Source organism: Nelusetta ayraudi, unplaced genomic scaffold (genome assembly GCF_046127955.1).
Source record: "Nelusetta ayraudi isolate G7.1 ecotype Tasmania unplaced genomic scaffold, CSIRO-AGI_Nayr_v1 ptg000011l, whole genome shotgun sequence".
In the NCBI taxonomy this organism is placed as follows: domain Eukaryota; kingdom Metazoa; phylum Chordata; class Actinopteri; order Tetraodontiformes; family Monacanthidae; genus Nelusetta; species Nelusetta ayraudi.
In genome coordinates this window covers 21,150,001-21,162,020 of record NW_027466061.1, presented here as the reverse complement: position 1 = coordinate 21,162,020, position 12,020 = coordinate 21,150,001, and the positions used below count along the sequence as shown (strand labels likewise).

Below are 12,020 nucleotides of genomic sequence, written 5' to 3'. Positions count from 1 at the left end.
AAAAATACATATTATCTTCATCTTTTTTTAAAAAAACGAATGAGGTTATGAAATAATTTTTTTGTTTTAAAGTCCCAAATTATATCCATTTTCAAATATTTTTAGCACTGGACTCTGGAGGAGTAGCTTCTCATGATTAATTATTATTAAAAAGAAATTTGTTATACATCCAGAGAATGGAGTCTATTTCCAGCTTCATCATTCATTTATTTAGCTTCCCTCTAAAACATTTATAGACCTTCAAGTTTGGAAGGAGACTCAAACAAAACAAACTGTTAAGTGTATAAAGGAATACAGGATGGAATCTGATTATTGCCGGTGAACTCATTGACATGCTGGAAAGTCGCATCGGGCGAATACATTTTGCCCAAAGTGAGACCTCTACGAAAAGAAGAAAATGTCACTTTAGAAGTAAACTGCGACCAGATCACATGTGGATTGGTTATTCTCAGAGAGCTTGGCGAGGGTAAGGTGCAACTCATCAAGGTAGTTAAAAGGGGGGAACAAGTGCAGTGAGCACCAAGTGAGCAAAGGTCTGTCAATGGGATATACGCTGGAAACAAACCAAAAACAGAATATTATTAAACAAATATTTTTTTTTTTTAAATAGCAGAATAAATGAATAGCTAAACAAGGTCAGGTGCACCGATTTGTTGCTCTTGTTAAATTATGTCTTTCCTCTGTTAATTATCATCACATTGCTGTAAATTAACTTTTCCACCGGAGACACTGATGTCACTTGAGACGAATGAACTACAGAAGGGCCACCATCCAGAGGAAATCACAGGAGATACACTCGAGTTCTGCTCTCTGCTGAACATCTGAAGTCTGAAAACAAATGTGTGCAACATCTGGTTCATGCAGCGTCTGACATAAATTCAGGTGAACACCTGTGCGAGGTCAGCAGCCAGCGGGGTGTTCGGTGCAGAATGCAGGTACAGTATGTTGCTGCTATTTCCACATATTTCATCTTTAAAGCGCTTTTGATGTGCAGAGATTCTTGCAGTATTGTAGCCTTCTTGATTCTTGTGTCAGTTTGTCCTGTTCTGTTGCGTCAAGTAACACCTGCTAAGTCAATTGTAGTCAGGTGTTTCCAGGTTTACTATCGTGAGAAAGTTTTCATTTCTCCCACGTGAGCAGTTTTGTGTTTTCCAGTTTTTGATCCTCCAGAGTTTTTACTCTTTTTGGATGGCCTTTGTTTGTACTTTGTGCTGCAGCCTTGTTAAGAGCTTTTTTTTGTTGTTGATACATGATACTTGTTGATACTTTGCTCATACTTTTTGAAATTGAGTTGCATCGTTTTGTCCTGTCCTTGTGTCAAAGTAACTCCTGAAAAGAGTAACTAATTACTCCTGACTGTGTCTGTGATGTGATCACAGACATGATGTGGCAAGACCGCTGCTGTTCAGTGAAGCTGCTCTCATCATGTCATTATTTTAAGCTCGGTGCGCAGTACAGTCAGTCAGAAACTCCCTCCTTTCCATCCAACACAATCAAATGAAGATTGTCCACAGAGAAGAGACTCCTAAAGAAAGAGTTCCTTCTTTTCTTTAGGAGTGGGTAAAAGAGGATGTTGACTATTAATACAAAAGATGAGATCATTTGAAATAAAGCGGCTTGGTACACCAACGTCCCAAATTGTTGGTCAAGATTATCGGTCTGTATCGATAACTGGAGTGGCTGGAGTAAAAGCGCTAAAGGGTTTAGCTCATGATTGGCGTCTTCACCTTGGCAACAGGATGCAGCAGGATAGACCCTCGGGATTTAGGCCAATCTGTCTCCCTCGCTAACCTGCACTAATGACTAAATTAGACATAGTGTAACAAACACAGGTGAAAGGCATGTGTACCATAATCTCAAAACTGATTTAAATTGAAACATTGGTCTGCACTGAGCTGAAAGGCTTAGGTTGTTTTCACCTCCTTGAAATGTAGAAATCAACGGCACTGTTGCATTATCCTTCACATTGCACTGTCATCAACAGTAGAAAATATACCCTATATATTAAATCACACTTCGAATTTAAAATAGCCATTTTTGCAAAACCACAAGAGAAACACTTTTGTAAATGTATAGGTCACATGACAAGGTACCATATGTGGCAGGGGAAGGAATCTGCCATGTATATTTTTTTTAAGTATTATCACGAATAAAGAAAAATAACATGACTATTAGCAGAGACTGTCTCATATTCCTGTTTAAATAGTGGCTGAAGCTTTGCCATTGCAGCACAGTCCCTCACAGTTACACTGAGAGCCGAGGCTTCAGGAAAAGGATCTCTCGTAGATTATTGTCACGACCTGAAGGGACCTCCGTCACCAGTGGATTTAGGATTTAAAAGGGCTAGAGAAACCTTTAATCTGCTTGACATGTTCACCGCTGCTACCATATATTGTCCTCTAAACTCAGTATTTTTGGTTCGCCATGGACTTAAGCGTTTACCCACTAGCCCTGTGCGGCTAGTGCCAGCCCTTCACGGTACGGGACAGCTCGGTTGAAAGGTATTTCGATAAGCCCGACCAGTACCTGAGCGTGGGCGGAGTCACGGTTGCAAGGCGAACCGAAGGTTTTTTTTTTTTTTTTGTGCCTCCCGTGTCCCGGAAACCATAGGATTCACTTTTTGTATTAACCGTGGTTTTGTTTTGTTTTGTGCGAGACATTTTCATAGGGCTTAGAATTATTTTGTTTCATACTATTGACTTGTATCAAAACACTGTCCTAGAAGAGAAAATGTAGACGCTGAAACGATCACCTTGAGTCTCACAGCCGTTTATTATTAGACAAGAATATCCGCAAAACTTAAGTCCACACAAAGCACAAAACAGCAACAACTCTATTCGACCGGCGTTAACAAGCGAGCAGCGTTTAAAAATCGCTATAGGAATGAAACTTACGAAACTTGCGAGCCAAAATCGCCGCCTCTTAAGTTTCGCTGCCAGCGAACACAACACAAGCATAGCTCGGGGTTAGCGGTGGTGGCTAGCGGTTTATCGACACGATTCAACGGCTCTACTTTGCAAATAGCCTTCAAACTAAAGTTGATTGATGTTACAAAACACATTTACAGTCCTCAAGCATGTTTTCAAATATCGTCGTGGCCGACTATTCCCTCGTCGTCCACCGGCCGAGTCGAGCCCGTCTCACTCCCGTTGGCCACTGCGTCGGTGTTCCATCGCATCCGAATTAGGCTGAACACATTTTTAACAACATGTAATCAACATTTTCTCTGTTCGTTCCACTCAGACTGTTGTAGTCCTTGGTGCTTCGGTAGTCGCTCGGCATTTTTATTTTTTTTATTTCTCCGGCCACTGTTTCGCTGTACAGCGACGGCCACCGGCTGCGAAACCAGGAAGGCTTTTCATTGCGTGTCGCTCCGTCCGTCCAGCTCTCTATGAGCTTTTTCTTCGGCCACAGACAACAGAAACGTCTGTAGTTCTACGTTCGCCCATGGTACAGTTTCATAATCTTTTCAGTTTTTAATACGTGAAACTGTAAAAATCCACACGCGGGGCAGCTAAAAAAAAATTGGCGGTTTTGGTCTTTCGTGAGAGACTGCCTTTGGCTTTCGTCAAAACTTTTACCCAATCAGTGCCCTGCACGTTGCTACGTCACCCATACGGTGTCAGCTCCGCTCGCTTCGAACCCCAAGGAGGCAGGTACCAAAATCGTAACCCCTGGGACCGTGCTGGGTAAACACCTCGGGAAGTCATCAGGTTCAGATGTCCATCTTGAGGGGTCTTTAACCCTCATAGATTATCACTCCCTGCCTCCCGCCCTCCTGCTCTGTTGAAAAAGACATGCAGTCCACCACATCCACCTTACTTAGTGCAGCTTCTCAATCCGTTTTGAGATGGCATCAGGATCTTCCATGTAGGTCTGGGGATGGGGATTTTTTTTTCTCATGATTTAAATAGTTTACAACATATAAAAACCAGAAAACTCTCCCTCAACAGCATAGTTTTGTTGTACTGGCTATTTTAAAGGTCATTAAAGGAACCACTCATCTAATTTACCCCCATAAAAATAACACATCTCCAGTGTACAGTATTTCTAACCATCGTTTTTGCCCGGTGCTTGCTTTTAGTTTTCTGCTAAAACTGAAACTTTGTTCTGCACACCTACGGACAATTTAGAGTGTTCAATTAACCTCACATGCACGTACGTTTGAGTGCAGAGAGGTCCGACAACAGTGTACAGTTTAGAAAGAGTCTTTCATAAGTCCGTACGCAAAATTGGTCCAAACAGTCAAGAAAGGAAATAAATGCCAGACAAGGTATCCAGCTAATATTGGCTGTAGGGGCAGGAGGATAAATAAAGTCTTTAATGATTGAATGAAATGATGATCAGGAGAGGCAGAAAGAACATTCTCACCACAACAGTGCTAAAGCAGAGAGAGGCATGACCACAGGCAACGAGTCTGGAGCAGAGTGAGAACAAGATACCTTTGATATTCATATTCTTATTATTTTACTAGTCACGCTGTTACACAGTGATGAATAGTCAAAGTCTGTTTGAATAATGATACAGCCATCAGGCTGTACTACTGCACTCATTGCCGTGCAACTGCACTGTAGCGCAATAAAACATTTCTTATCTTTTATTTTTTTGCTCACATGTTAATAGAAGTGTTAATGTTTGTTTTTTATGCCTTTTTCATGACCAATATCACCCCCCCCTCTCCTGTACAGTAAATGCTGCTGTAATAAGGTACATTTCAATAGAGTGGGATAAATAGAATATGATTATTTAATGATGGGAATAATGGTACACACTCAAAAAAAACATCAAACTAACATTTTACCTGTGCTGCTGATTAAAGAGCCCAGGGCTATAATCAGCAGCAGTAGCAGCAGCATATTTTGTCTTGTTAATCTTCCTCTCTTAATGTGTTTGTCTTAATGCAATATCATGTTACACAGTGTGACTGGCTTCCTAACTTATCTGACGCTTTTGGAGCCTGACTCTGAAACCTGAAAAGAAACAGAGGTAAGAATTTTGATTTAATTTTACATCTTACTATCTTGTTATGTAATCTTTTTGATTTGATTTGATAAACTTTAATTAATTAATTCTCTCCCGGTTCTTTTTCCATTAACACTTCAGACTTCTAGACATTCAACTTCGCTTCAGTATTCACCATAGTATTCTATTTTATGTCGAGATCTATGTTGTAAGTTGAACAGATTGTTGTATTTTTCCGAACTGTTTATTTCATCATTGACTGGATGCATTTCTGTGATAAATCAAGGATATAGTTTTTAATTTATCATTTTTGTAATGTCTTCAAGATGCATTGCGAATTCATTTCACTCATCCTTGCAAACTAATTGTTGCTTCCTAGTTAGGCACCACCACACAATGGTGAAGTCCCTTTAATGGTCTACATAGGAGCAGTCTACTATTCTGTCCATCAGAGGGCTGATACCTTTTATTTTCTACAGTCAAATCTGTCAAATCTGACGACCAACAATGAAAGAGACAAAGCCAGAGGCGTCTGACGTGCCTGAGGTGATCTCACATGAGTCTGTGGGTAGCAGATGCTGCTCATTCCCAAATCATACATCTACATCCAGGAGTGGATTTAATATTAAGACTTTTCTCAAGAGGCAGGCCTTTGTCATAGTCACAATGACTGCATTATGACTACTTACCATACTATTCAATAAGAAAAGAAGCTTGAATTGTCTAATACATTTGTCAAAGAACTAAGCTAGCAAGGTAAAAAACAAACAAACAATCTTTTCCCTGGCGAAGAGTGAATAAGAAAAGATTGAACTGAATTTGAGGAGGCACTCATGGTGACTGACTTGCTGAGATGAAGTTACAGGTGATTGTACGGACAACTATACATACTATTTTTAACTTTTAAGCAAAGATTTATGAGATACTTACCTGGTGGGCATAAACTGGCACATTATTTATTTTAATGTGACTGTTGAGGGTCCTGTCACTATGCCTCCAATTGATAACGCAGCTACTTGGCCAAGGGGATATCCCTTTAGCCGACTGGATAGCGTGTATGACTATTACCTGGGAGTCTGGGGTTCGAAGCCTGCCCGGGCCCTCTGCACCTTGTCGCATTTGCATACATTTATTTGAACTTTTGAGTTAGAACATATTTCAGAGGTCATTAGAAATCAGTCAATCCTTTTAAATCGTAAAAATATCAATACAGTTAGTCAAGGGCGTTTTTTTGTTGTTTTTTTTTTTCAGGAGGAGGCCTTGGCTTTTCTCTGCGAGGCAGTAATATGACTGCCAGGGAAATAAGGTATTTATCTTTCCCTGGAGAGCTGCTGATGCGAGTCCTGCAGATGTCAGTGCTTCCTCTTATCATTTCCAGTCTCATCACGGGTGAGTCACGACAGATCATTCCATGTTCCTTCCAGGATCTGTGAAATTTAATTTGTTTTAAAATGACACAAATGACACAATGCAGTGATGGGATGTGAATTATGCTTGAGTTCACATTTACTAGTTCCTAAATACAAATAGAGAGTGCTGTTGTATCTCTTCCTTTAGGAATGTCATCCGTGCACAGAAATTCCAATGGTAGAACTGGTCTGAAGGCCCTCATCTTTTACACGGTCACCACGATCATTGCTGCCTTCACTGGGATCCTTCTGGCTGTTCTTATCCAACCTGGGATCTCATCCACGGTTGATCCACTGCCCTCTTAGTGGGGATCCAGAGGTTGTGCAGTCAGTGGATTCTTTCCTAGATATGATCAGTTATGTATCGAAACGAGAACGCGAAAATAATTACATTATAAGCAATTTGCTATGTAATTTAGCTATGTAATTGTCATCTTAACACCAATATCTGTGTTTAACAGAAACACGATTCCCTCTAATCTTGTGGAAGCTTGTTTCAGAAAGGTAAGCTGCACTGAAAATGGACTTTATTGTCATATCCTTACACTTTTTTACACACCTCATGTTTTTCTTATTGCATTCACAGTACAAAACCTTATATCCTGATGGTACATCTGCTGGAAGCAATCTTGATTTAATTAATGGGACTGAGATGAGTGACAATGGTGAGCTTCTGCCTTGTTTCTTTTCTGTGATCAGGATTTAAAGCATGTCTTGACAGATTTTACTTTACAACCTGGCCCTTTTCCCTCATGTCATTGCCACACAGTTAGTATGACACCTATGCCAGTCATGGATGACAGAGTACCAGTGCCAGGCACCTCAGACGGAATCAATTTACTGGGTCTGTTGGTCTTCTCCATAGCTTTTGGTCTTGTTTTGGGCAGGATGGGAACCGATGGGAAACTGCTGAGGGATTTCTTTGACTGCCTAAATAAAGTCATAATGCGTCTTGTCAGCATAGTCATCTGGTAAGAGAAATTTGATGTTGTTTGATGTTGATTTAATTTGTTATTTCCTAAATAAGTAACATTAACCTTTTTAGTTTTCAACTGGTCTTATTCATTTGTTAAGATCTGTCTATACTTGCATGTATGCGCAGGTATTCTCCAGTGGGAACCCTCTTTTTACTGGCAGGACAGATCGTTAAGATGACTGACCCAGGCCAGATAGGCCATGAAGTTGCCATGTATACGCTCACGGTGATGGTCGGCTTGCTGATCCACAGTTTAATCACTCTGCCCCCTCATTTATTTCCTGATAACAAAGAAGAATCCCTTCAGGTTTATGGGTGGCCTCCTCAAAGCTCTCACCACTGCCTTTGGGACTTCATCAAGGTCTTTATAAATCCTGAACAAAGCACACTTCAAACATGTCTGACAAACTGTTAATAGGTGGGTTTCCTACATATGTGTAGTTGATCTTTATTTTTCTCTCACAGTTCTGCAACTCTGCCGGTTACACTGCACTGCATGGAGCAAAATCACAACATGAACAAACAAGTAACTCGGCTCATGCTCCCTTTAGGCGCCACAATGAACATGGATGGTGCAGCACTCTATGAAGCTGTAGCTGCTTTATTCATTGCCCAGGTTAATAATATAGGTTTTAACTTGGGCCAAATCATCATTCTCAGGTAAGCACCACACAAACTAATCTTGCCCAGCTGCGAGAGCAGCCTCTCTCTCTCTCAAGTTCAGGAAGACTTCTTCTGTAATGCCATGAACGGGTCCCGCTGTGAAATAGTGACCTCTAGTGTTGTGTTTGCAGCACAAGTTTTCTCATACTGGCGACACAGACTCTTACAGCCTTAAATACTGTAAAATAAAGACCTACACACTGAAGATGTTGTGACCGTCAGGTGTGGCTGAACAGTTGTCACAGCAAGCAAGATGCATTTTGACAGTAGAGGCGTTCGGGTGTGATTGTATTGTTCTTGGGCGCATGAAGCAGGGATAATGCAACACACATCATCATCCTCTTCACTGCTCTTTCTTTTTCAGTTTGATTGTCACAGCTGCAAGTACCGGAGCGGCAGGCATCCCACAGGCCGGCATGGTATCCATGGTGATCGTGTTAACATCGGTTGGACTGCCTGCAGAAGGCATATCACTGCTCTTGATTGTTGATTGGCTTTTGTAAGTGTGCTAAAAGGACTTTCTGTGATCATTTCTTTTTTATTATTTTTGAGTGCAAGTATGATTGCTTGTTAGATTAAAAAGAGTAAAGGAATGCAAATATATGACATGAATATGTACCTCCTATTGTCTTTACTTAAGTTAAGTTTAGTTTTAGGCATTAGTTTGCATTTTTAAACATCCAAAATATATTTTTAAGATTATGCAGGTGATCAATTTCCTACTCTCAACTTTGATCTGCTGTATGTTTCCTGACAGGGATCGTCTCAGGACTGTGACATGCTGGGTGACTGTATTGGCGTTGCCGTTGTGCAGCATTTGTCCAGACACTCCCTTGACACGTTTGAATTGTGAGGCTGGACAGCAGTACCTGTATCAAAAGGTTTTCAACAGCAGAAGTCTCATTAAATCGCACATTGAGTTGTATATTGATGATAGTTGAATGTGGAAAATGGTAAATGTGTTTAATGTTGTTGCACAATTTGTTACATGGTATGTTTAAATAATACAAGAGGCAAGAAAATAGCATTTAAACACAGGATATTCATTTTTGATTATATTAATTTATCTTCCAGTTATATTTGTTGGATTGAGCTTGTAATTTGTTCTCTGTCTCCTTGGCTCTGTTTTTGCTGAATGAGGATGCGGATGGATTGTTTGGTCCCAATAATTAATTCAAGTTTCAATGTAGTGTCACAGTTAAACATATTTGCCAAAGCCCTATGGGTGGCAAATGAGCAACACATACACAGTGCGTCTTTCTATTTTAGGAGGTTGATCATGTCTGTCATATTGAACACTCTGCTACCCTCTTGTGGCTGAAAAGTAAAAACAAAAACCAATAAAAACTGCGACTCAATTGCGTGCGCACACACAGTACTGTATATACGTATATATGCGGGCGGGGGGGGGGTTACTGGTAAATATTTGAAATCTATTTAAAGTTTAATGAGTCATGGCTGCATCTTGTTTCCAACAGTTTTAGCACTATGAAATTCTGCTAGCATTTGCTGACATTTAACTTAATTCATGACCCTTTGAAAAAAAAAAAAAAAAGCTGAAAATTATTGTGTGACTGCACGGACAAACACAACACACACACACACACACACACACACACACACACACACACACACACACACACACACACACACACACACACACACACACACACTGCTCTCAATCTAAGATCCGCTGAATTCATCATGTCTTAAGTGCATTTGTTCCGTGGGAAAACACATGCTCTCGGTCACGAGCCTGAGCATGTTGCAGTATTCCGGCGCTGTGCAAAGTACCATTAATAACAGGCATCTGTAAACACGCCCGAAATGCATTATTCTGTCAGACGACCCGTGGCGAGAGAATAATGGGAAACTGGCTCCGACTGCAGTGTCACAGAGATGCCACTGACACGGCCTAGAGCTCACTGCAGCTGTGAGGAGAGAGAGAGAGAGAGAGAGAGAGAGAGAGAGTGGGAGAGGGAGGGGTGGAGGGATTGAGGCAGGGAGGAAAGGGGAGGGAGGGAGGGAGAGCTGCACAGCACAGCGGGCAAATGAGAGGAAAGGATCAGAACTCATGCAGAGGAGGGGTTTGTGATGAGAGAGAGAGCTTAAAGGACATAGTGAGAAAAAGCGAGAGAGAGAGAGAGTGGGGGAAGAGACGTGCGTGTGTGTGGAGGAGATGCTGTTGCCAGGGAACAGCGCTGAAATAGTAACGCCCATCTTCTCCAGCACGGGGGTGGATTAAATCTGTGAATTATGAGCGCAAAACGGAGCCAACACCAGGAGAGGAAACCCAGCTGATGCCCCGATCCCAGCAGCTGAAAGGGGGAGCTTGTGGAAGGTAAGGCAGGTGTGATTACATAACGGCCACGACACAGGATTAGAGCCCCCGGGGGTTGGATGGATGGGTGGATGGATGGAGGAGGGGGGTGGGATTGGGCAGAGGAGGAAAAGCAGGCAGGCTGGGAAGAGATGCAGAAGGCTGAAAGCAGCGGATGAGGATTATCATCTCAAAAAAAGCAGCCCGGGATCTGAAGGTGAGCGGTGGGATGACCCCAACTTCTCCTCTCCTCAGGAGGAGGTGATTTCCCCGACTCAGCCTCCATTCACAACACCAGCCAGCGGGCGGGAGACGTCAGATGCCTGTTATTAATGGTACGTGTCCTGGCTCTGGATATAAACAGTGATGGCCCTCAGTCTGCTCGGCCACATCTGAGGAGGAGAGCGAGGGAAGAGAGGAGAAGCATCTGAAGGCAAAACAGGGAAGCTCTCAAGACGGCACAGAGTCAAAGTCGCCTTGATCACTGCCGGTGAGTACACAGACGCTGCGGGAAGGCCCATTTTTTTGTTGTTGTTTTTTTTTGTTTTTTTCACGGTCTGGGATGGAAATAGCGGCCGGTTTAATGTAGAGCAGCTTAATTAGTCTCACACATTGGCCTGAAAATGTCAGCACTCATCTAGCCTTATGTAAAAGGTAACCACTGACTCACCAGTCTGGGATGTGAATGTTTTGGATGCCAAGTAGTTGTTGTTTTATTACTGGGGAACAGCAGCACTCTTTCTGCTGTGCACGGATCAGGATTAAGCAAAAGCGAAATGAGAACAGGCTGCCATCAGTGGGATGTCTGCTTGACCCTCTGACCCCAACTGTTTAGTCATCATGGCGCAGCTGATTAGTTCCATTTAAAGGTCCCTTCAAGGACCCATATCACACTTTAATGTCATGTGGCCAATTTTTTGAAAATTCTGTCACAGTTTATGTTTCTAGCCCATCGATAAACTCCTCAGAAAGGAGAAAACTCGATGCTTTACCTCACACGACGTGTGTTTTAAAGCACAGAGTTCTGGAAATCAGCCCATTGTGATGACAAATCCTAGTGAAGTGAAGTGACCAGTGCCCTAGTCTGGTGTTCATTCTGCCCTCTGTGGTCGGGTCATTGACACCTCGTCGTTGTCTCTTAACAAACAAACCATCAGTCTTAGTGGGAGGCAAAGACCGAGCATTTTTGTAGAATTGCTGTAAACAAAAGCTAAATGTGTTGTTCTTCAGCAGATCTGGAATTTGTTTTTTGTGAAAAATGAACTGCTTATAATGCACCTCTAGATAGATAGATAGATAGATATACTTTTTATTATGCCGAGGGAAATTCAAGTATGGCCAGCTGCTCACATAAAACATAAAACCCTATCACACACACAAACAATAATGATACCAAATAAAAAGTACTAATAATATAATATAATAAATTGTAGAAAAAAAAGTTATCGATAAATATCTAAGTTAACTGTAAAGAAATAATCACAGCAACAACAACAACAACAGGAGTGCACCACACCAACAAACTTAGCTGCTCTAGGAAATGACGATCTGAAAAAAAGGGACAAATGTGCAACTTTAATGTTGTTTTTCTCCATTGTTTATTGTTTACTGGGGTATAAATAAGAAGCAATGTTAAGATTTTGCCTGATCACGATGCCCTATTCCCTTGACCTAGTACAACAGTGGCTCT

At 41.6% G+C, this 12,020-nt stretch overlaps 1 protein-coding gene and 1 pseudogene across 2 annotated transcripts in view; both read left to right on the top strand.

The window, feature by feature from the left end:
- Positions 1–4,165: 4,165 nt before the first annotated feature.
- Positions 4,166–9,230, top strand: LOC142884307 (excitatory amino acid transporter 1-like; annotated as a pseudogene).
- An 815-nt stretch (positions 9,231–10,045) lies between these two features.
- The window catches only part of LOC142885441 (caytaxin-like), an 11,820-nt gene continuing 9,845 nt past the window's right edge, over positions 10,046–12,020 (top strand). The window contains exons 1-2 of one of the 2 annotated variants that reach the window (XM_076021877.1): positions 10,046–10,351; positions 10,586–10,820. The gene's annotated coding sequence lies outside the window, so the exon portion shown is untranslated. Of the gene's footprint in view, positions 10,352–10,458; positions 10,821–12,020 lie in introns of those variants that run through there. The other variant, XM_076021878.1, reaches the window with a different exon arrangement.